This window comes from Pseudopipra pipra, chromosome 6 (genome assembly GCF_036250125.1).
Source record: "Pseudopipra pipra isolate bDixPip1 chromosome 6, bDixPip1.hap1, whole genome shotgun sequence".
NCBI lineage: Eukaryota > Metazoa > Chordata > Aves > Passeriformes > Pipridae > Pseudopipra > Pseudopipra pipra.
Window position 1 is genome coordinate 16,668,083 of NC_087554.1, and position 25,687 is coordinate 16,693,769.

Here is a 25,687-nt window from a genome sequence, read left to right on the forward strand (position 1 = left end):
GGGGGATTGGCTTCAAACTGAAAGAGGATAGGTTTAGGTTAGATATTAGGAAAGAATTGCATACTCTCAGGGTGGTGAGGCACTGGAACAGGTACACAGAGAACCTGTGGATGCCCCATTGCTGTCACTGTTCAAGGCCAGTTTAGATGGAGCTCTGAGCAACCTGGTCTAGCCTAAGATGTCCCTGTCCACAGCAGGGGATTGGAACTAGATGACCTTTAAGGTCCCTTCCAACATTAACCATCCTGTGATTCTATTATTCTTTAGGTTATTAATGCCTAAATACCCACAAAACATTTTCATTGCTACCTGTTTCCTAGGGAATGGTGAAGAAATATCTCCATGTTATTTCTAGCTCAGATAAGATGAAGATGGTTAACCCCTCTGCAGGACAGTGTTGTAGTTGGGTCTGCAGATTTACCTTCCACACTTATTTGTTTGCTTTGTTTGAGCTTCCAACTGGTACTTCTCCCATTTCCCGTTTATGCTATTAATGTGAAGGTTTTGACATAAAAACTAAGGAAGATGTGAAGACTTAGCAGCTATCTGATAGAACTAGACTGCACAGTGTCATAAAGGTTTTCTTCTCCCATAGATTGCACAGAGTGGAGAAGCACATTTTGTGGCTGGACAGTGAAAACTTCAAGAAAGCTGATGTCCCCATCAAACAGACATACACATCATTTAGAATAGCAAAAGAAATAGTTCCTTTAGCAACACATTCAAGGTGTTACTACACTAGGAAACGGGTGTTTGGGTTATGATTGCCTCTGCTATCTTTCTTTCTCCAGGCAAAACTTATCGCTAGCAGTGGAATTCATGAAGGTAGAAAAAGATTTCTAGGAAAAAATGCACCTTTCCAGGGATACCCATTAATTATCTTACCATCTATATATTCTAGGCCAAACAGTTGAACATCATAAAAAACAAACCCTCAAGGAACTTTGCTCAAAATGAGCCAGTTGCTGTGCAGACGTCAGTGTACTGGGCTGGACGGTTGAGCTGTGAATTTGGCTGCAGAAGTTCAGTAACCAAGAAGAATCAATATTTTGGTTGGGAAATATTCAAGTCTCTGGTTTGGTCGGAAACTCTAGATATCTAGCTTTTCTACTAGGTGCCATTAACCCTCTCACTCTCCACACTCCAGTCTATGCCCATTTGAACTGGAAGCTCAGTCTGCAAGTTGAATGGGGCACAACTGTGCAACAGCATGGTGGGTTGGCCAGGAACGAGCATCTTCTGCTAGCTTGGCCATGCAGTCACCATTTATGTGTCTCAGAGTCTCTGAGTGACTCCACTGGCTCTAGCAACATGGTATTCTGCAAAAGGAAATATATTTAGCCCACCAACCTGACCTTTACAGAGCAGCTGCTTCCTATCTGCACTGCTGGCTGCTCACTCACGGGCTCCAGAATGAAAAGAAACCAACACCCGTTTCTTGGCCCAGAGCTTTGGGTGTTCTAAAGACAAAGTTCGTCATAAAATTATTGTGACACCAATCGAGGGAGGCCTAGAATCTAACCATAACCTTGGCACCATGCTCCCACTGTAATATCCCTCACCACTCCAGGGTGCGGTGCCTTTGCTTCCAGCCCTTTGCGAGCCAGGAAAAATGGAGACAAGAAGAGTAAAAATAGGCATTAAACATAGGACAATTTTTGTCATTGCTTGTTAGCAACTTCCTCTCCCTGCTTCTGTGGAGATGGCACACAGAAGAGACCTGGGCTGTCCCACAGCCTTTTTTTGGATCACTTTGTAGATGGATATATTTTTTGTAGATTGACACTCACGCTTTTTCAAGGAGAGAGTTTCTGTTTGCCAAAATACTTCTGGAGCCTGTGCAAACCTTCCTGTCAACTCAAGTGCTTGCATACATGCTCTCATTGTTCTTCATGCCACCTTGCAGACAACACAGCTCCTGTAGCACCAGGGAGAGTTTGGTCTGACAGGCTTTCAAACACGAAACCCTTCATGTGCAGTCTGGGTGCCAACAATTAATCTTTTACGCAAATGACCATGAGTTGTCGTAGTCAGTCAGTCATCCTACCAACCTCTGGCTATCAGAGCATAATCAATTCATGTGCAACCACAGAAAAAAAGAAACTCTGAATTCTTTTTGGCAACTACAAAGAGCTGGAGTGGCCATCAAGAGAAGAAATATCCACTAGGTAAGTACTTTTATTTCTTTTAGCACACCATGTGTTAAAAATATTTTCCCACCGAAGAAGACTTCATATAAGGGAAAACAAAGCTAAGTTACAACTTTTTAAAAGTAGGACATAGCATTTTGTATTTTCTTCCCTCCCCATTACTGTGCAGAGCCACCCCACCCACATGAAAGTGCTCTCTGACTCACTCTTGTGTCTCACTTGGAGAGAAAGGCTTTCTACCAATGGGGGCACCTGGTCAAGATCATGACATTAAGGGTGGTGTTGCCTCTTTACACTTTTTTTTTCATTTTAAATAGCTTTATATCTATGACTACAGAGACCTTTGCATACCCATAAGCATTACCAGTGAAAGAAACATGTTGTCACATCCTTGCAGTAAGTAAAGAGATCAGATCTTCTGGAAAATTAGTTTTCTTGGGCCAAAGTGACTCAATGGCTTGAACAATAAGACTTCTCTTCTGTATTGGTTCATTTGCAGCGTTAGACTCCTCAGGCAGCAAGTTACCCTCCGCTATTCTGGGAACACACATTTGACCTCTGTTACAGGAGTTTATTGTCAACATGTGTCCACTGGGAGCCTCAGCAACTTCTCCCATTGTCTATTGTCTTATAAACAGGCTTATAAAAGTGCTGCAGGAAAGTCAATAATGCATCAAAGTGGAAATTGCTGGTAACTCAAAAGCTTAACTTTCAACATCTATTTCTTGCAGTGCTAGGAGAGGTAAGGCAAGGGGCAGGAACTTGCAGCTTGCTTTTCTTGGTGTCCCTACGACTTCACACTTAATTGTGCCAAGATGCAGAACTGCTTGCTCAATGCATGGCAAGGAGGAGCCCACTGATGCCAAAAGCATTGTGTGTACTGGGGTTACTGAGCCTTCAATGGCTTCGAGGGGGAAAACTGGAAAAAAAAAAAGAGGAAAGCTGTGGAAAAGAAATTACTGGCTGACCCTAAAGTGAAGTGCAATTTCTTCTTTGCAAAAACCCCCAGTGTGTGGCTGAGCTATTGTAGTAAGCACAGAAAAGCTGGTATTTTTACAGTTAACAACAGTGAAGTCACTCAGCTTAATGCATGAATGAAACAAACCCTTGGGAGCACATTGACCCAAGGGAAGGCAGCATCCTAATGAAATATCCCATGAGACCAGTTAGTCATCTACAGTTTCATAACGTTCAACCTCCAAACTATAATGTGCAGAGGAAAAATCCCCTCTGATTTTTGAGATGGTCCCACCACTTCTGATTTGCTGCTGTGGCCAGGCAAACAAAGAACAGGCGCAAGCATTTTTGGGAGAAGGAGACAAGTTCTTCCCCATGCAGAGCAGCATCCAATATCTGAGCAACAAGACAGCAGACCTAGGCCACCCGACCCGACAGAGGGGGCAGGAAAGGAGAAAATGGGAAAACCAAAGATTTGCATTGGCCTTGCTGCCAGAGGAATTCTATCCACTCTGGTGGCAGGGAAGGGAACACTGCATCCCTTAACAGCCATTGGTAATTTCCAGGACCAACCATACACCAGCTGGTGGGACATGCTGTGCTGTTAACCACTAATGCTCAGCCACAGGCAAAGGGAAGCCATCAGTGTAACCAGGGCTACACAAGCATGAGATGAGCAGGATAATTAAAAAAATCACTTAACAAAGAGGAAAACTCAAAAGAGACAGAGAAGACACTGTGGACTCCACTAGCCACCCCTGTCACACCGCTTCCCACATACCACCAAAGGGAAGATGGTGAGGTCAAGGAAGAATTTTGAGCCTCTCTTCATATTTTTAATGGACCTGATGCTCTCTTGCCTTTCATGAAACCTTCCTCTGAGCGCTGGCAACACCAACACATCTCCCAGTGCTGCAGTAAGCCCACTCACTGAGTGCACCCCTGAACCAGGCTCAGCTTTGCCACGGTTTGGAAATGCAGGAGTGGGGTGCAGCCCTGGTCAGCCCTCCCACTTGCACTGTGTCCTCTCCACTGTCCCTGAGCTATTTACTGCCCATGGTCATGCCTCTTTCACCAGGAAAGCAAAGGCTGCCATCCCAGTTGGGACTATTTGAAAGTTGCTCAAGAGCCTGCAAAGGTTATGTTGCCTTGCTTTCTGAAGGCAAAACAGTTTTAGCTGGAAAAGGAACAAAAACACACAACAACAACAGCAACAACAACAAAAAAAGAACAACCCATGGTGTTTGTTTACAAGAGAACATTCACTGGTGTCTGGAGGGTTGACTCAGTCCAAAATGAAAAGGAGTGGCATCAGGCAAGCTCTGCTGATAAACAAATCCACCTCCCATTGTAGGGTGGTCCGAGAGCTGGCTTTCCTCACCTTGCCAGGCAGCCCCAGAGCCTCCTCCCTCAATGGACCCTTCCCTTACATGATGCCCTGTGGAAGGATGGCTTTGGGGTACTGATAGGCAAGCAGTTGCCACCCTTCACAGCGTAGCTCCTGCAAGGTAGTTCTCTATGAGGGGGCTTGGCATGGAAATTTGGGGTCCATGTCTGCTTGAGCATCCCTATGGAGGAAACGGAAGTCTCACACACACATTCACTTTGTTCTTCAGGGCTGTGCCCCTCCTTGCTGCCTTGCATGCCTGATTGCATGAAGGAGACTTTGCCTTATCTTGCATAGCACGGGGCAGTGCAGAAATTCCCACAAAGCATGCCAGATATCATCCAAGTCCATCTGTAGCCATTTCACCAACCACAACTGTGTAGGCAAGACTGAAAGGTTGTACTTCATCTGCTCCTGGTGCATAACACATCATCACATCATAGAGCCTAATTCAGTGATCAAAAGGACACAGTAAAACCATCAGCATGTATGCTAAGATGGGTACAACATGTGTATAAAGAAGACTAAATAAAAGCATCTCGGGGCTCTTGAGGTCTCAGAAATAGCATCTGTGACTCACTGGCCATCCCAATCCATATTGCACTCAAGTACAATTCACCTAGCAGGTGTACAATTGCTTCTACATCCAAAACACCTCCAAAAGATTAATGGTGATGCACTTTCTAAAGTGTCACTTTTAGCTCTGATTAATATCTGAACTTTGGAGTTACTAATGATCTGTTCTTCATCTGTCAAAATACTATACTGCTTCTCGAAAACAGGGTCAATTTCCTTAAGTTAAATGCAGATTTGCCCTAAGCACTGAAAAGAAACACTTTTAAAGGTGCAGAGTTACAATGTTGCAAAAAAAAAAGTTCAAAAAACAAATCAACTTTCTAGAGCAATCAGGATCTTCATACCTTTACTGTATCTGGAAAGAAAGAGGAGCCCATTTTCTCTCTAAGCCTAGGCAATGGGAGTGTACCTTGTGGATATATCTTCCTCTAGAAAAATATTTTCTCCACATCCAGCCTAACAGAAACTGTGTCCGTGTCATGATACAGGTGATGAGAAGGGCTTTTGGAGGTGAGACATTGCCTGGCTTCAGGACTAGCCCACTCTTCATGAACGCCATATCACCCTCCAGTAAATAGTCATCCAGCTTTGGTCCTACAACTGCATTACTCAGCTAATCCCTTTTCAGCTCTGATTTCACTTCTCCTTAAAAGTGCTTTGCCACTACACATGGAAGTAAAGCAGCCATTTGGACCCTAAAGCTTAAAAACCTCAGGAGTCACAAATCTTCCATTTACTCTTTTCTTATGTGGTCCAGACACATTTTTCAGGCTTGTAGCATCGTCTGAACCCTATTTGCCTTTATTTGGCCTCTGATATTGGCACTGAGGTCTGTTTGCACTATGTAATCAAAAAGTATATTTGTCGCCACAGCACTGCGTCTTGCATGGAAAAGGATCTCTCTCATTTCTTCCCCCTGTAATTCTCAGAGTGGCTTGGCACTGTCATGGACAGGTGTTTAAGAAATGCTGATATATGGCAATTTTATGTTATTGCATGAAGCCAAAAGTTGTTTGCAATACTGATATAACAGAGGGCTACTACTGTGCTTCAACTAAACCTTGAATTTATTAGCAGCATGCAGGCTGGGAACATGAATAGCTGGCAAACCTGCATCCTCTAGCATCTGTAGAAAGACATTATGAATTAAAACCCCCTTATTCCATTAAGAAATGATTTCAGAAATCCAGAGCACAAGTGGCGAGCGTTGATTGGCTATTGGCGATGTCAGACACATGTCAATAATATTACTTAATGGGTTTTCCTTGTCTTTATTCATAAGTTCCATTTCATGAAGCCATTGCCCCAAAGGGTAATTATGACACTTTTTGGGTGGTTTTGCTCTTTTGGCCTTTGGCCTCATGCCTCAGAAAACCACCCAGGGTATCCAATCTCATAGAAAGTCTTTGTGGCCAGTTGTGCTTTCTGTAGTAAGTACTTTTTTTTTTTTTTTTCCCATCCCTAACTTAAATAAGCCATGTAAACATTTCAAAATATCCTTGGTTTCCATCAGTCCTATGACATCACTGCCCACCCCAAGGAAGAGCTACGCCCCGCACCTCTGGCTGGCTGAGGAAAACACCACTGGTAGGATGCTCATTTTTCTTGGAGTGGAATAACACATGCAAGAGCATGTTCTATGTGAAAGGCCATTTTAGAGCAACTGTTTTACTTAACATTGTATATTTACACAGTTCTCGTGTCTTCAAACATATGACGCAGTTGGGAGCCTCAGAGTTGATATTTACCTGTTTTAATACATCTCAGTATATATTTGGGTTTGGATATTTTTTGAAGATGAGTGACAAGACTCTTTACCCATGCACTTTCAGTTTGTTTCAAACTTGAAGTTGATTTTTATACCATATTATAACCATATTTATTTAAGTTTCCCACATTCTGTCAAAATCTGTTTACACAAAGAACATTTGTTTTCACTACTGCTTGCGAGGAATGAATATAATAAGTGCCAAGGGATTTTAAGAAGTTGAGAGAATTAGTATTTGGAAACAATACATTCGGCTATTTCTTAGGGGAAGATTCATGGAGCACAGACACATTCTCCACTAAATCTATCAGAATGAAGTAGTTCTCATGGAGACAAAGCATACCCAGTGTCTTCTCAAGTTTCAAACATTTTATAAAATAAAGAGAGTTTCTGGAAAAAAAAACAGGATTTTTTTTCTCAGAGAAAAATGCATGAAGTAGGTTAAGATAATTTTGCTTGTTGAAGTCAAAATCTAGAGTCTGGCACTGAAAACTAGTCTCCACTGCTGCCCAACAGCATCTCTTTCCGCTTGCACTGCTTCACCGTGATCTCTATTGAAAGAAGAGTTATGACCAAATTATTTGTCAGAGGTTGTTTGTCATAGCTTTAATGTACCACTGTAAATTTCAGCATGTACTAGATAGGTAATTCTGATTTTAAGACTATCATAAAGAACATTTTAGCGCATCAAATGCTTGCAGATAGGGATTCGATTCAATGTTTTTGTATCTCAGAGGCCGATGTTGCTAAATATCGGGGTAATTCTAAAGCTTTGATTTGCAAACAAGGAAAGGTAAAAAAGAGAGATCTATCTATACCATATTTTGTGGTATTATTAAGAAAATGAACAAAGCAACTGCTTGTAAGGCAATCCTCATCTCATTTGCTATTGAGATGCAGATTGAGTAATGGATCCCCAAAAATCAGCACTAGCATTATCAGTTGCAAATGCTGACACATCATCAAAATTCATGTAATTTGATTTTAGATATTATACTATCCTTTACATTTCAAATATTCCTAGGAGATTTCCTCTTCTATCTGGAAAATAATGAAGTGTGTAATGGGTTATTCCCTTCTTGACTGTGTCCTAACAAGCTAGAAGCATGAGGATATTTCCATTGAAGCATTACAAAAAAAAAGGGGGGGGTGAGGAAAAAGAAAAACGAAGACAAGCCTTTTTTACTAAGCCTTTGATTATAGATTTATTCTGATGCAAATATACAGTTGAACTGATGTATTTAAGCTATGCATGAGTAGCAGACAATACCCCATATTCTATGTTCGATATGAGTGTCTTTATACACATCTATAATATATTGTGATCCATTTGCATGCCTTCTGTAGGAGACATCTCAGTTATTTTGTCTTTTAAAGTCCCTAAGCACCAACCAACCAGAAACTGTATTTGGAGATTTGTTAGAGGCTAAGCTAGAATATATTTATGATTCATTTAGTTTCCCTGCCGCCTTAAACCTGGCCGTCCATCACAAGCTGACAACATTTTCGTGCAGAAAAAGCTTCATGGCAATTATAATTTTCTTTACTGATCAGTAACAAATGGTTCTTTTACTTATCCCGAGCCCCACAGGCCTCTCCTGCCCCGCAGAACACTAATTCCTACCACTCCATCCAGTGCAATGTTCTCCCACCAGAAATGCTTTTAGCTTGAACTGCGCTGACTGCAAGCACAACAGCTTGCAGGAGACAGGCAGCGCCTCCCAAAGAAGGCACCTGCAGAAGACTAAATTATTATCTTCTACCCATGGCCTTTCTTGGTCAGAGAAGCAACGTGACTCATTGTCTTTTCGCACAGCAGCCCCCAAATACCCATAATTACTATCAGTCTTAACCCATGGAAAAATAAAAATCGTCCCCCTGGGTAGCCTGCAGGACATAGGTATGACAAGGGAAGTTCACAATGTAGGATGGCAACGAGTCCTCAGTTGTCCAGAGAAAGTCATCAGAGAGAGGGCCAAGTCCACAGATCTTCCCATTTGAAGTATTCTATGATGCTTGACATCACATTAAATATTCAGAGATGATTGCTATTGATGGAGGACTGTTTCTCTCTGTACTCAAGACATGGCCTCTCTCTTAATCGAATTTCCTCAGGCAATAAATTAGTGACAGCGTGTGTCTCATATCTTTCATAGAGAAGAATAAAGAAATTTGAAGGCTTTTCTTCTTGAGCTGCAGGGTAAGATGCCAGGTAAGTCCTGCTCATGCCTTACCCATGGTGTCTTATGAAGCTTGGTGACGAGCTTGCTCCATCATGGCTATGCCCATGCCCTTCTTATCCTGGCATTAGGTCTGCATCTTATTTGCTTTTCTTTTCTGGAAGTCATGTCCTAAGAAGCCTGTGCAGGTATTTATGATATATTTCTACCACATATCCAGCACAAGATCCATAAGGCAGGAAGCCTTTTGAGATTACAGATGGTGCAACTTTTGTGAAGTGTCAACTGAATTGAAACTTGCTGAGTCCCAAAAGTGCTCACCACCTCCCGAAAACCAGAGGAGAGCCCCATCATTTAAGCCAAGTCACACAACATATTTGTCTCATGACTAGATTGACATGAGCCAAGTTCTTTCCAGGCCGCAAGCTGGTGCAAAGCAAATTTAATTGTTCTATGAACAGTCTCCTGCATTTGTTTAGGGTTTGTCATTTCCACGGGCCTCTCATTAATAAATGAGTATACAGGAATATTCGTGTAACATTAATAGCCAGAGGGCATTTCATGGAAGATTTGAAGTGACTGGTCACAGAAAGATCATATGAAGTTTTTCCACAGGTTAAGCAATGAGCCTGCTGGCTCCATGAGGCAGCTCCAGTTTGCTTTGCTACCCTGTGCTCGAAACCCACAGCCATGCTCAACCACGACAGCCACAGGAATAAAGCTGGGCCAATGCTGTGTGGTTTCCCCATGGTCCTGGCTCAGGGATCATAACCCATGAGGTAATATTAGGAAAGTGCCCAGCAATGGGAAAGGCTCCCACTACCCTCTCCCAGCTCCATGCACTCACCCCTGCCCTCCCTGATAGCCACAGCCCCCTCTCAACTGTTGTTTATTTATCCTAGCTATAGCGTAAAACCTGTAAAATAAATAGCTCAGGTGGGGGGAAAGCAAAGCACCAAGCTAAAATAGGAAAACTAGTCTCAACGAGGAGAGGAGAGAGGCAGACTCTTGCAGCTAATAATTCTCTGCATGGCCTAGAATAAGCTAAATCAGGACTGTTGGGAGGTGTCCCCAGGGATCTGTGCTGCCTGGCTCTCCAGGCATGAAGAGAGGCAGTAGAAGCAGATGAAGAGCTTGTCTGGCTTGGCAGATCCCATCCATCACTTCATTAAAGGGCAAGACCTCTCACTGCCAGAGATTCTGCATTAAAAAAGGGAAAGTGATTTGGGAAATCTGCTGGTGATGTGTGCTCAAACCCTTCAGCACCTGTTCGCAGTGCAGATTTCAGGACCTCTGGCAACCCAGCCCAGGGTAGCCACAGAAGTGGACATTTCCCTGGACTCTGCATCCCCACCCCTCTCTGACGCTTTTCAGTAGCTGCAGCTCTGTCTCCCAAGACATCTGTTTCTGTGGGGACCAATCCCTGTTGCAATCCCTTGGGTTACTCAGGTAGTAAGCGGAAAAAAAGTGGAATAGTGCTGTAGTCAGCAAGTGGATGCCAAGGAGAAAGCACGCTGAGACTGGAGCAGGTCATGACACTGGTGTTCCTCGAAATTGAAGGCAGCCACACCTCTTCCCACATGCGGCTGGACCCCAGGGCAGGCAGCGTGCCACTTCCTGTTATTAGAAAACCTCAGGAGGCTCTCGCAAGAGGCGAGCTTATTAGCAAGTCAGGAGAAAAGAAAAGAGCATTGCCCCATGCAGCCCTGGTGGTGGGGCAGTGAGCTGAAGCCACCCAACTCATCTCACTTGTGGGCTCATGCCCAAGCAGCAGGGAGAAAGAGAGAGACCATGGGCACACAGCACTGAAATCACCACGGATGAGCATGGTGAATACCTATCTTCACAAATCCAAATTTTCTGTTTCACTTGCTTTGGGGCAAGCCCACACCCCACCAGGCCTGGAGCCAGGAACCCCACAGAGCCATGGGGCGGGGGACACTCAGACGAGATAATCATGCACTCTGGAGTTGCGAGAGAAGAAAACAACAATGATAATTAAAAAACAAGCAGCCACCATGGCACACAAAAGCAGGGAGGCCAAGCACCCATGCAGCAGCCACAGGGAGGGATGACTCCAGCCTTGTCCCTGATAGAGGGGACCGGGCAGGCAGTGAGCACCTCGACTGCTGCAGTGCCTGCTCGTTGCGCACTTGCTGTGCTCGCTTGTCCCCATGGCCGTCCATTATCATCATTTATTCATTCCGTGACCTTGAAATCCCTCTCCCTTACCAGAAAAACAACGAATCCCCGTCAGAAAAGTGGGCTCTGCAAAAAAGAGGGAAGAAGAGGAAAAAATTAAAACTAAAAAAATAAAAAAAATAAAAAAATCATGCAACCTCCCATGTTGCTTGTATTAGGTCAGATGGGAGAACTTATTTAATTAGTGACTTTTATAGGGCTTTATTTTTCAATGCCCAGTGGAGTAGTTAAGATTGGCAATAAGAAAGAAGTCTGGTCCTGTGCCAGCCCTCTGAAGACAATGGTGCAGGGAGGAAAGAGCTGAGCAATATATTTGAATGTTTTCAATGCCTTGGGTATTTGTTTTTTTTTTTTAAACTTTATTTTTCAGTGCCATATTCTAAAACCATTTGAAGGGTGTACATGGAGGGGAGGGGAAGGAAATTGTTCAGGGCGGCCCAAGGGGAGGATGACAATGAATAATGGAACAAACCCAGGGAAAATGCTTCTTGCTCTGGTTTCTCTAGGGCTAGGGAATTTTCCTCTGAATGAGATTGGTTCCAGCACAGAAAGAGGATGGCTGGCAGGTGGCCAAGAACCAAATTTTTGGTGTACATGGAGGTGGATAGGTCAGGTGCATAATCATGATGGATAACTGGGAGGGGGGGATATAAGAAAAGTGCTATTTCCCATTCTCTTTGTGCTACTGTCCCTTCTCGCAACCTGTTTCTGCCACTCATCCCCATCCCAAGAAAAGACTGCAGGCTTTTTCCTCCCATACTTTCCACTGAAGGAACAGGGAAGAAGGGTTCAGATTTACAAATTTTCCACCACCTTACAATGCATTTTGTAACCTGTGAGACCAGGTGCAGATGCTGGGGAGTGGGGCACCTTCCTCAACAGCCCTGGACCATGCAGCAGAGGGCCACTCTCCCAGAATGAAGTGCAGCACATAGAGTATAAACCAAACCAGATGCTGCATTACAGATTTTGTGGCAGCAGGCTTTTGCTCTCTTCAGGCCCAAAAGCTGTGCTACCCGCTCACCGCCCACTGATATGGGAACTTCCAGAGGCTGACAGCAAAGCTCTTCAATGCCAAGTGTTTGAAGGACATTCATAGGCCACCATCTAAGACAGTAGCCTCACCAGTGTCCAAAAAGCCCCATGCAGCCTAGTTGCTCAGTAGCCAAACTTTGGGAGGGCAATCAGCCTGTTTCCTGACAGCACTAAGAATAATGTAACAGCATTCAACAAATTCCTAGCAAGCACAACTAAAAAAAAAGGAAAAAAAAAAGCCTTGTTTAGCTTTGTCCTTTGCAAAGTGAAAAATATGGTTGTTTTGCTCCATGGGAGGAACAGCGGAATCAGCTTTAAAATCGACAGCAGATTTGGCCAGATGCCACAGCCCTTTTGGCCTCAGCTTCCTTCCAATACTCATCTCCCTGCCAATTTGGAGTGCTCAGGACACAGCTACACACCTGATGATATGCTGAGTAATGGCCTTGGCTTGCAGCTATCTGGTCCATGCAGCAGGGAAGTGGGAGGGTGGCCATTTATCAGAGGCATTCATCTGAGCAGTCATGACTTCCACATGGCCACAGCTTCTTGACGTGAGGGCCAGTGCTGCATCACACCAGAAGAGGTGCAACTTTTGGTACCTAACGGATGCGTGGTGGTCTTCAGGGTTCAGCAGATGACTGGTTGCAGATAAACAAGCTCACAAATCGGTGGCTCTACCAGCATCACGCAACTTCAAAGTAAAGCAAAATAGACACGGCATTTAAAAGTTCAGTGATTTCATACTGTAGGGATGGTGTTTGGAGGTCATGCTGGTGCTCATCCTTATGCATCTGACCTTGGTATAGGTTCTTGCATCGCTGCAAGCTCCTGATCTCCTATGCTCCTATGCCACTATCAAAGGCTTTCTCCCCCTGTCATGTTAGGGATCCTGCTGCAATATTGAGTCTCTTAGGCATCCCATCCCAAAGCACATGCAGCATGAGGGGCGCTTCAGCCTGAATGCCAGGTGATGTGCCCAGGCTCTCAGCACCCAGCCCACCTCTTGCTGGTGTTCTGCAAACCCTCATCTTCTTGTATCTGCCTCTTGCTCCATCCTCACTGATACACTGCAGCACTGTTGTGAAGCAGCACCCTCAACGTCATTTTTTCATCCATGGGGAAAGTATTTCTTTAGAAGAGACATGGGAAAGTCAAGAACACTGCACTGCAGCAGCAGGTAAGAGGCGAGAAGGGCCCTTGCCCAAAGACAGAAACTTTAGGAGCATGTCCTGGTATCTATATGGTAATTTGTATCAGAGTGCTGACAAGAGGAGCTTTCAGCACCGCAGCTTGGGTGACAATATTTCTTTCCTCACTGTTCCTGTCTTGACATCAGCAAGAGAGTAGGGGCTCCACAAGGGTATTGTAAGATAGAAAAGACAATTAAAAGAACTTAGAAATGGGAAAGGACATGTCATAAAAGTCATTATTAAGCCTTCCCTTCAGTCCCTCCACATTTTTCATGGGGATAAATGTTCCCTCTGCAAAAAGAAATTTGGAAAATTTCCACTTATTCTACTGGCTGCATCCATGAGAGTATTTCTGCCTCTGGCAATCAATTCTGCTCAAGTCTCACTGTGCCGATGAGACATATGGCTCCAACGTATGGCTCCAGTATCTTTCTTGAGCAAGGGCTGGTGTGAGCAATACAGCAGGAGGTGCTACAAATAGGCAGAAAGTTTTGCAAAAATACGGAGTGGGAAGAGTGTGCTGTTGCATCTGAAACCTGTGCTTGCTACATCTAACGCAAACAATCCTCTGCTTCCAAAATTGCACAAAGCCGGCAGCTAAAATAACTGCTTTTTGACCTTTTTATCTTCTCCCATCTCTCTGAGCCTTGCCATTCTCCTTTTGCCATCCCCAGCCACCTGCCTTCGTCATTAGCAATAATCAACAGCAATAAATAGGAGGCATTTCATTGCTGAGGAAGCAGCCTGAGATATTTTGGGCCAAGCCATCCGGGCTGCAGCTCACAGATCCCCCTGGCCAGTGGGAAAAGACACAGCTAAAGTCACCTTGCTGCCTATTCTGGAGCTACAAGGTCTGCTGAGAGCAATATGCCTGTATGGAGCAGCTGAGAGGGTCTGGGATGTCCCAGCTGGAAGTTGACTGGGTTGGAGAGAAGTTACCCCCCAGCAGTGGCTTCTGGAACAGCAAAGAGAAGGAGAAAAAAACCAGGGGCAGCATGGCTGGAAGCAAAACCTAAGTACAGAGCAGCTCTGGTGGGACTAGTGGAAGGAAAGAGAGCAGATTTCCACTGTAGGACAGACAGAGGTCTGTGCAGGTCCCTGTGGGACTTGCAGAAGAGGCAACCTCCTGTTGGGCATCGGGGGCTGAAACAATGTGACCAAAAGGAGATCCCAGATTGGTGGGGAGGATGGATCACCAGGGCAGTGGGATGGAGGTGCTCTTTTAGGTGCCTAGCTCTACAGGAGCTATCTGCAGAGGTACTTTTAAGGCGCTGGGTCTCACATGCTTCAGTCACGTTTTAAAAATAGGACAGGAGGCCTCTACATCACTTAGGTATTTTGGAAAATTTTACTCAGCCTCTCTGCAGCTCCTGTCAATCCTTCTCAGTGTGGTGCCGAGATGCATTCATGGCATGTACACAAATAGCACGCTTCCTTGGCCCCTCTCAGGCACGGCTGGAGACACCTCGAAGGACTTGATAGTCTGGCTTGATCATCTTAAAGGTCTTTTCCAACCTTAACGATTCTATGATTCTGTGACTTCCTCAGCTGTCCTTCACACCTCAGCAAGAAGGGTTCAGTGTGTACGATGCCTCTGGCTCTCCTGGCAGCAGTCTCCCCCTGTCCCTGTGGTGTCAAACAAGACACCAAAAAGCCTGAATGCCACAGTATCAGAACAAAGGACATGTCAGCAAGGAGGTGCTTTTACCTCCAGGGCAGAAGTGATGTTTTGATGCAAGCTCCTCCTCATTTCCAGAGACTTTCTCACCATGGTGGGTGCTGACTCAACACAAAGCCTCTGAGGTCTTTGTTGCACTCCAGATGACAGCACATGACATTGTGTGGGTCCCTTCGTCTGCCCTGCAGTCACTGCTGGACAAGAGTATCAAGAGACAAGCAGACCAGGGTGAGAACAGTGCCTGGTATGCTACCAATTGAAGGAGTTAGGAGTGAGGAAGTATGTTTCCTATTTGGGCTTTTTCAGATTGGAAAACTCTGTAAAGTTCAGCTCAGACAGTCCTACCAAGATTGTAGGGACTGTTTGTTCCCAGTTTTGGCAGGGTCGTGAATGATGCATGAGTAACAGCGTCCATTAATTAGTGTAATATGCTGCACCAGGTTAGAAAGCACTCTCTAGTTTTGTTTTTCCTCTGCATGTGTGTGTGTATTTCTCTTTAAAGGAGAAGGAAAAGAACTGAAAATATTGCAGTTGTGTTTTTGTTGGTTGGGGCACCAATGAACCCTGTACTGATTGGGCTGGTTATGAATCACTGGAGAGCCATATCCACACCAAACAGTTCTGCAGCCAACCTGATGTCTGCTTGGCAGTTGTACAGAGCAAAAGTTCCTTAATTATAGGTTTTTTGTTGTCTGAATCTTATTGGAATAAAAAGAAAAAAAAAACAGCTATCTTTGAATTTATAATATTGCGTGCACCTGCGTATGTACACATGCATTACACTAATCCACACACGGTTTGCTTTGACTCTTGGGACGAAGGAGAAAGCTCCATCACTGATTTTATTTTCCTTTGTCTTTCTGACTCCCTTTCTTTCTTCCTCTGGATGTTTTTCTTTGGGGTGTTTGCAACATGCCCATCATATTCCAGCCATCAGGAATGATGTTTTCATTACTGTGGCCACAAAGGACATTGCCTGCCCTCCCACCCTTCCTGCCATGACACATTCCCCCAGAGCTGTTGTACCCAGGAGCTGCTCTGCCAGTCCCCTCTCTGCCCATTCTTCGGGGAGGAAGTCTTCACCCACATGCCACCAGCACCTGTCCTCTGCCCCAAGCATCCTTCCCGCTCCCACGCCAAAAGAAGCACTGACACCCACCCTGAAACCCCGGGCTTAGCCCCTTCTCCTCTTACTCGTGCTTTTTCCAGAACGGAATGCCTCGAAATCTCCCTCCTTTTTCTCCTTTCCTCCAGGGCTTGCTGGAGACACCGGAAAGGTGCCACTGGATGATGCCAAACCTCAGCTTTGGTCAGCGGCACCACCACTGCTTTTTCCCACAGGACCCTCTTGGCAAGGGGGAAATCACTGGTGTCAAAGGTCGTGGAGCAGAGCAACACTGGGATCTCGGACCGGTGCGGTAAGAGAAAGCTCTCTCCCACTGGGTAACCCGGCAGCAACTGCTATTTCAGTAAACATATCATTTTGTGCTCAGTAAACACACATTCCAGAGGAATGCTCTCATTGTTTTTTTGCTCTGTAATGCATTAATGAAGAAATAAAGTTTAGGTTGTGTAATGGTGACAGCTTGAAGTCATTTTGCCTAGTGTTATTTCTCAGCAAAGGCTCAGCTCTCCCTGGAACGGGAGAAAGAAAAGACAACCAGATTTCCCTTCAAACTCACCAACATGTGCAAAAAAAATCAAAAACCAGCAGCAATTAACTCCTGTCCACATGCCCCAATAAAACTACATCTCTCCCTCACTTCGAACTTTGTCACGTATGGGGCTGTTTATGGAAGAGACAATACAAAGTGGGTTTATACAAGGCTCTTGTTTTAATTTTTGTTTTATATCCACTGGAACCCTCAAGTAGTGAATTCATTTCCTGATATAGTAAACATTTCTGATGGCCAGGATTCTTTCTCTTTTCCCAAATGAACACAAAGCCCTGGTCTAACTCAACAGCAGTGCAGTCTATACAAACAGACCCATCAGCTAAATTTTCAAAGAATGCATCTTAAGCACACAGCTAGGAAAATAAACAAACAGCAACGCCTTCGTGAGGGCCGGCAGACCCTCCCACAAGCAGGAAGCTTTTCTCCCTCGGATTTGCTTGAGCCCTCCACTGCATGTGGAAAAACTATCAGCTTTTCCCCATACTCCAGCAAATAATCTTTTTCTCGTAGTTGCACACCAATGGCTGCTGGCTCACTGCTACATGATCTACTCAGTCTCTCTGATTTGTGACCCTATTTGCACTATGCAAATGTCTTCTGACAGCTCTCTTTTCCTGTCATTAAAACAAACAATGGCCCCTATAACCAAAAAGGAAATCAGTAACAGGCGAAAGCTGTTCTCTCTTTTTCTTTGCTTTTTTTTTCTCCTCTCTCTCTTTTTTTTTTTTTCTGGATCAGGGGCTAACTGTTAGCAATTATCCTAAAATATTCACAAACCTTTTCTTCTCCCAAATTGTTTTACTCATCCTGGTGGACAGCCCAACATGTCTAATACAATTGCACTTCTAGAAAACCTAAAACTTAAAAAAAACCCCAACCCCCCCCCAAACAAACAAACAAACAAAAACAACAAAAACCAAACCAATGATCAACCAGCTAAAAAACACCGCCTATCCTTTTTTGGATTTATGTATCTCTCTATTCATACACATATAGACAAAAAGAATTGTATTATATTACTGATTTGAAGAGCTTTTAAAATAGATCCTAATCTATGAAATAATGAGAAATAAGAAGGTATTTATGGCTGGGGGAGAAGTGCACAGGGAGGAAGACATCTTTCCCTTCAGTCATCTTGCTACTCTCCAGAGCATCTGCCCTGTCCTACACTATACACCCAGCCCAAAGAAGTGCATTGTTGGTGGCCATTGGCAGGTAGGGGACACCTAATTACACCTACACCCCTTCCAGTACACAGATGCTCTGCTTTTTGTTTCAGTGGGAAAAGGGCTGCATTCAGAGACTTCAGCATACTTAGACACTCTTGGGATTTGTTTCTTTGTCTTTTAAATAATACGATATACATAATCCTAAACTGGGTCAGTTTCCCACCCCATCACACAAGCTTTGTGCCTGTTTGGCTCAGCTGAAGTCAGTGGTGCTAATGTTGACATAAAATCATGGTGACCAAGTGGGAAATTAGTCCACTTGATTGTCTTTTGCAAAAATTTTCTAAATGGTCTTAATGGTTTTGTTTGTGGTACGTGTTGCTCACTCCTGATTGTACTTCTGCCAAGTTGTACTCTTAACTGTAAACACTGGCCTCTCAGAAAATGTGAAGTAGAGCAAACCAGAAAAGATGTTCAAAATAATGCTACAACCTAATTTAATTTATCCCTTGGTAATTGTGTTTGTAGATAATGAACAACGCAAACAAAACAGAACTCAAGCCTTTCCAGCCATTGCAATTGCTTTCACATGTGGACACATCGGTTGCAGCCAGCATACGGTTAGGACTCTGACTGCATCAGGAGAAGGGTTTGGAAGCTGTAGGGTTTCGAGGTGACACCTGCCTTGGGTCCCTGCTTGTAGATGCCACCTATTGAACATTAGCCCATCTGCTCACCTTGGTGAGCCCACCCAATCTGCTCTCCTGTCGTTCTTCCTTTCCTGTAAACCCCATCCTTAATTCTTCAAGTATCAATCGATCCACTACACATGTCGATCTCGGTGGAAATATAGCAGGGTGACTGCTTGCCAAACTCCATTAACCATGCAACTGTAGTCCTGTCTCCTGGCCCTGTTCCAGTAAGCTATTTACATGCTAGCCTGATTTTAATCTCATGGACTGCTCCAAGTAAATCCTATTGAATTTAGGCCTCTGTTTGCACATGCTACAGGAACTTTACAGATTTGTTTGACATGCCATTATTACATGAATGGTTTCTCTGGCCATTTCTCCGTCTTTGGGTTGCTTGTAAACAATGCAACCTGACTGCAGTTCAACTATTTGTTAGTTGCCTTTGTTTTTTTAATTTTCATTTGTGCTCTTCTTAGTGAGTTTATGCATGTGTCCCTGTTTACCTCCGTCATGTGGCAGAGCTTCTCCATTTGGAGTTGAAGAGGTTGGAACCCACAAGCAGCTCTCAAAACCAGTTATGCGAACCCCTCACTGCACGGATTTGCACGAGTGTTTGTCTGACGGTTCAAATTTACACAAGTATCTGCAACATGTCCCCATCCTCTGAATATTTCAGCAAGTGTTGTTGTACCTGCCTGATCTCTTGCCAGAGGCAATCACTAGGAGAATCGCTGTCAGTGCCAAAACAAACTCATGGTTTTTATTTGAGGGAGGATTTGTAAATAGTATTTTTCTAGCATTCATCCAGTTCTAAGTGGAACTCCCTGTGTGATGAATGCTGTTTACAGTGCAGCTTTGTTGTGAAACAGGGAAAAAAGGCAATTTCTTGTACTTACTGGCAGCATGCCAATATGGTGGAGGAAGATACATCTCCTCCTGCTGTCACTCCATTTCTTGCCCCATTTCTTGCTCTGCTTTGCGCAAAAAGCCCACACGGATACATAGGATTTTCATGCTCTGATAGTGGCAAATTTTAAGGAAGATGAATGGGGAAGTGGTTCTTCCTGGGCCAGCAATAAAGCTGCAGGGACATGAGGGCCCCAGGAGTGGGTCAGGACCTGGTGCAGCACAGAAGAAAGGCGGGCCAGAGAGCCAGAAGCCCCATCTCTACCACTTTGTGTTTCTAAGTAATTGTGGAATCTCCCACACACCCCAAGAAACCCACACTTCTCAATGATGAAATCACACTTTTCTCCCACTAGGAAAGCTTTTTCTTTCTGCTTTTCCCCATTTTTACTGTGTTTAGAGTGAAAGGGAATTCTCTTTGCAGATGGAGCGTAGGAATGAGAGCGTTGTGGTGTCTCTGCAAATGCCACATAGCCCTTCTGAAAGCCTGCACCTTCAACCATTCAAGACCTGCCATTTTTGTTTCCATACCATCCTCAGGGAGGAGGAAGAAACATATGGAAGCTACTGGTGCCTTCAGGGTGGTTTGGGAAGTTGGAGGATGCGGAGGATTATACAGGAATGCAAGCTCAACACCACGGAAATTCAAGAGGAACTCTGGCAGTGTGAATGGCATCACCCCAGATTTCTGAGACTTTAGGAGCTGCTACTTGAAGGTCCTATCTTTGACATAGCCCCAAGGTCTGATCACTCCCCCTCCTCCTTCCATCAACACTCATGTCTTAAATGAGAGCTAGTGCAAGCATCTGCTGCTCCACAGAGTCCATTGGTTCCCAGGCTGGAAAGTAGCTGCTGACTTTAGAGACACTTTAACCCTCTTTTTCCATTTGAGGTATGTCCTCTCTTCACTTACACTTCTTTGTGGTTTTGTTTGTTTGTTTGTTTGTTTGTTGTTGTTTTTTTAATTCCCATATTTAAAGCTGATGACTTTGCTTGCTACATTAGCCATTCACCTGTTTCTGTGATTGAGGAATGGCTTAAACACTCTTTTGACATAGTCCCTTGAAAATGGGTTGCTTGGCTGCGGTCAATGAACATAGCGTGGGAAAAATGCATTAATACTTTCACTGGTAACACTGAGGATGGTTATAAATAAACTCTTCATTACAGTATTTATATATTATTACATCATATAGCCACTTAAAACAGAGAGCAATTGGAGGTGCTGAATAATGTAAGGATAATCGTCTCTACATTAGTTCCACTGTCATTGGCATTATGTATTTCTTGGTGATATTGCCATGTTCACTGCTTCACCCAGTGTTGCGTGACATTGGTGGTGACGTTAGAGTATCAACGGGCCCTCTGCAAATGACATACAGTACTTTGCACGACACATGTAGCTTGGTATTATATAATAAAGGTGCTTCACTGGAGAATTTTGACAGTGCATGATCTTTTTCTGACTATTTCATTCAAAGTGTTCATTTTTCGAAGATTTTCTTTAAAACAGCCATCTAAACATGCCCATGGTGCAAGGGTCCAGCACCCTCATGCATGGAGAAGGAAGATTTGAGTCACAGTGGCCAACCATGCATCTTAGGAATCACCCAATGTTGTGCTGATGAGGCATGTTGGGTCCCAGGTGTCTCCTGCCCACTCTGATGCCTTCTCCAGCCAGAGACATAGCCAACAGAAATGGTGAGGGCAGAAAACTTGAGAAGCTCAGAGCCTGGCAAGAAGAAATTTCAGTGGTGATACTCAAACTCATGTCATTTGAATCCGGTTGGGCATACAGAGGACTTCCTCCCAGAACAAATCAGGTTACTTCAAAGTGTTATTAAATGATTCAGAAACATCATAATTCGAGGGGTTTTGGTGGTTTTTTTGTTGTTGTTTTGTTTTTGTTTTTATTGTTGTTGTTGCTGCTCTTCGTCCTTTATCAGAGGAGTGGGGTGGCTGGATACATCGTGTGGCTGTGCTTAGACCATGACTGAGTAAGCTTACTTGCTGACTGCAGATTTCAGTTTCCTCAGTTTTGACATGCTTCCCCTTAAGGAAGTCCAACAAAACAAATCCCCTTTCTCTTTACTTCAATGCTTCACTGCTGGTTTTCATGGCAGGGATGCTCATCTCAATTACACTGTGGTCAGCAGTGTTCAGTGCCTCATTGATTGTCACTTGTCAAACGAGCTCCTGTGTGGCATCGAAGACCAAGTTCAGAGGAGGATCTCCTCCACCACAGTGCTTGGAAGGGGCTGCTCCCAAAAGAAGTCATTTCAGATGTTGAGAAATCGCATCTCTGAACCTTGTCCTCACATGACATATGACCAATTTCTGCACAAAGATCTGCAGTCGACTTTTATTACAGCTCTGATTTAGCTGCTTCTTTGATTTATCGCAACAATGCACATTCAATATCTTTCCTCTGATCTGGGGGCCAGAAATATAACTCTACTCATATGTTTGTATTCTCAGGACTTTGGATTTCACAGATTCAGAAACTCATTCATAGATTCGCAGGATTTAAGGCCAGAAGGAACCATGAGAACATCTGGTATGACTTCCTATATTTCAAAGCCGTTCAGTTGCATCCAATTAGCCCACTACCGAGCCCAGTAGCTTTGCTGCATCGTCCAGAAAAACATCTAGCTCCGGACATACAAAGATATGGAATTGTGAACACATCAGAAATTGGAGACTTATACCTTACTTGATTTTGAAGGTGATATTAATTAAAAAATGTGCCTCATTTCTAATCCACTTTTTCACATTTAGTCATCAGTTTTACACTTTTCTCCACTTCATAACTGAGCAGCATTGCCTGGTATGCTACATTCTTCAAACTTTGGAGCTTGGGGGTTTTTTTTAACCCTGGCAACTGGAAAAAAAAGCTGATATATCAGAAGTATTTGTGAGTCAACTTTACTGCAGTTTCAGTTATTTAAAAACTTTTTGCACTATTGATTGCATTATTATTTGTTCTTAAATAATACAGAGAAAATGCACTTGGGATACTTAAAAAAATATTTTTCAAAATACTTTCATTTAGAAAAATGAACAGAAATTGAACTTCTTGATGCAAAAACAGACTGATGTTTCTTGCTGAAACAAGGGCTGTGACCAACCTTGCCAAAGGACTTTTGAACATCTCACCTATCTCCCTGCACAGATGTGTTGTATGTTATTAATCTCTCCCCATTCCTTTTTGATATAGAGATGGAGATAGATCTGTGTTTCACACCATCAAGACATATTTTCCAGCTTTGAAATCATTTGTGCAGTCTCACTCTACACCCTTTCTATTTCTCAGTAGCTATACCTTTTGCTGGGACTCCTGATCCTGAAGATCATGGCTGTATTTTGTCCTTCTGGCAATTTGTCAAGGACATACTTTTCTCACCATTGCAAATTTACACCAGAAGCTCCTAAGTTTTACTTAGTATTATCCTTCCTTACTCTTTTTGAGTGGGCAGAAATTTTAATGATACACAAATGGCCTTCTAAAAGAGGTCATTTCAATTTCATTTTCAGAACTCTATGACTTTCTGCCCTCCATTCAAATGTCTTCGGTTTTCATTAATTTTAGTGTACTCAGTAAATAGCAGTGGAAGAGCTGGGAAGAATCAGATACTTATCTCACATGGATTTCTCCATCTTTTGTAGTACATGAAATTTTAAAAAGCTGCTGTTTGGGCTAAGGAATGCAATAACTGAACACTGACAGGGAGAAATGCCAGTGATGTCAATGGCAGGAATGTGGGTACCACCTAGCCACAGTGTTGCTAATACTTGTAGTTTTTACCTCTGGGCCTGAAGAGCTGCGTCATCTGTCTCGCTGGAAGTCATGCTCTGAACTTCTTTTGGAGAGCTGGTGGGTGATTGTAAAGACTTACAGCTAAGGAATGTGGCTTTGTCTCATACAGTGCTGTTTAAAAGCATCCAGGCTGGGGTTCTTGGTCTCCCAGGAGCCACAGAGTGTGGAAGAGGAAGAAAATCATTAATATTGATAGTGCCAGCCTTGGAGGAGCACCCCGGGGCTCCATCTGTGAGCGCAACCCCAGCATGCAAAGCGTGGAGCAGACAAGAACACTGTCCCTTTGCTCGAGGACAACCATGAGACAGACATACCTGAACACTGCAGGTGTGGCCAGTTACTCCCTGTTCATAGGCAATTCTGGAGATGAGCTATCGCTGGACCCTTCTGCAGGGTCATTTCAGCAACTGATGGTATCCAAAAGGCTCTAAAAATTGAATCTTTGCCTGAGAAAACATGCTGGTAGGAAGAGAGCCCTTGGTCAGAGGCAGACTGCCTGCTTGTAAAGAAGTAGAAGAATGTAAATTCTGTGGCAAAACCTGTCATTTCTGGAAAATTCTGACTTCCTTCTTTCTGGGCTTTTGTACTGATCCATCATTTACGAAATAGTTATGCATCCCATGCGACTGATACATGATCCCCACATGGCTTGTACCAGTTTTACTGGCAAGGAGTTGTGGTACAAAAGAAAATTAGTGGAGCTGAAGGACTGAGCCACAGGGGAATTCTCTGGTAAAGGAAGGAGTTACTCTGCTTTCCTCTGGCCACACTTACACTCTTCCAGTCTCGCAACAGCCATGATAGATGATAGCCAAGCTGAGCAGAGCTGCGACCTGCTCCTGTGGATCTCCAAATGTCAAAAGCATTTTGGTGTGGGTGGGCAGGCTCAGTCTCTTCTTCATAAAAAAAAACCCAAAACCCACAAAAAACAAAACAACGACAAAAAAACTACTACTGTGAGGGAGCCAAAGGTGATTTTGCTCTTCTTCTTGGCCCTCTTGCTGCTTCTGTGGGAATCCAGCAGTATTGTTTCCAGAAGGCTCAGTCTCTGTCACCCAAGTATTTGGCATGTTTGGGGACACCCTTACTACTTCCCTTTCCTCCCCTGCAGAAGAGTCCAACTCAGCTTTGACCGCAAAGCCCAGGAGGCCTTGGAGTTTGTCTGAAACAAAGGAAAAAGATTGCGAAAGGCAGTGGTGTCAAATAATGCTTCCATTTAGTAGGAATTTTGCTCCCCTTGCATTCCCAGGCAGCACCTGCTGTGTGAGGCTCTTGGCCAGCTCCTCTGAGCCTCTGTGGTAAAACAAACAAAAACAGCAGGGAAAAAAATTCCTCTTTATAACGCCTGTTATCCTCAGGCTACCTTCCAACACTGCCTCGCCTCCCCATGTCGACTGTACTCTCCAGGGAAACAGGCTACTACGGGGCCAGAAAGCCTTGTGCAAATGGGCAGTTGAGCAACGGAGGAAGAGACCCTGTCTTATTGAAAACAAGACTGTTTTCCTCCTCTTCCTTCATCTCTAAATGCAGAAGGGTCTTTATTGATGTTCCTGCCAAAAAAAAAAAAAAAAAAAAAGGAAAAAACTGTCATGTTGTTACTTCCATAGCAAAAGCAATCAGAAATTATCCTGCATTATTGGAAAATAGGGTTGGTTATCCACCGTTGCTTCTCACATCTTAGCATTTCAGGGTAGTTCTGCAGTTGTTTTCTGTTTTGGAGCATGGTGGAACTGGCTGTGCTGGAGGTTATTCATGTTTATCTGGTGTTTGGACCAAATGGCCCACCTGCCTTTTACCTGCTCAGCCTACAGCTCTGCCACACCATCAGTGTTGCTGGTGGGGACTTGTGCAACCTTCAGGAACCAGAATAACCTCTCACAGAGGTTTAACAACACCTTTCTCTCCTCACACTCCCCCTGCTATCCCTGCCTGCTCTGCACTTGCTCAACTGAGGAAGGAAAAAGACTTTTAGGACCTTGTTTTTGATCCTACCTTTAGGCAACATCTTCCAGATAGCTTTCACTAGGCTAAATAGCCCTGTATCTGATATGGACAGAGATTCAGAGGCTGCGATCCCCTGGCCTGACCTTCTTAGCACAGGCTATCAAATAACCACTGGCATCCAAAGCAGATGCAATGTGCCCATAACCCATGCTTTCTTCACCCACGCTGCCTTGATTTCACCTCAGACAGAGCTCCAAATTAAGTGTTCTCAGTAAACTTTGGGTCTACTCTTTGGATAGTCTCCCTTCCTTCTCTCTTAATGCATACCTGATTGAGGGCAAAGAGAAAGCAAAGATG

At 44.0% G+C, this 25,687-nt stretch overlaps 2 long non-coding RNA genes across 2 annotated transcripts in view; one reads left to right on the forward strand and one right to left on the reverse strand.

Annotated features, from left to right (window-relative positions):
* The first annotated feature begins 216 nt into the window (after positions 1-216).
* The window catches only part of LOC135415624 (uncharacterized), a 347,770-nt gene continuing 322,299 nt past the window's right edge, over positions 217-25,687 (forward strand). The window contains exon 1 of the long non-coding RNA XR_010431209.1: positions 217-247. This is a non-coding gene — a long non-coding RNA (uncharacterized LOC135415624). The remainder of the gene's footprint in view (positions 248-25,687) is intronic.
* On the reverse strand, positions 20,551-24,931 carry LOC135415615 (uncharacterized). Its single transcript, XR_010431207.1, has 2 exons — positions 23,375-24,931; positions 20,551-22,217 (listed from the first exon to the last, which is right to left on the reverse strand). It is a non-coding gene; the product is annotated as an uncharacterized LOC135415615 (long non-coding RNA).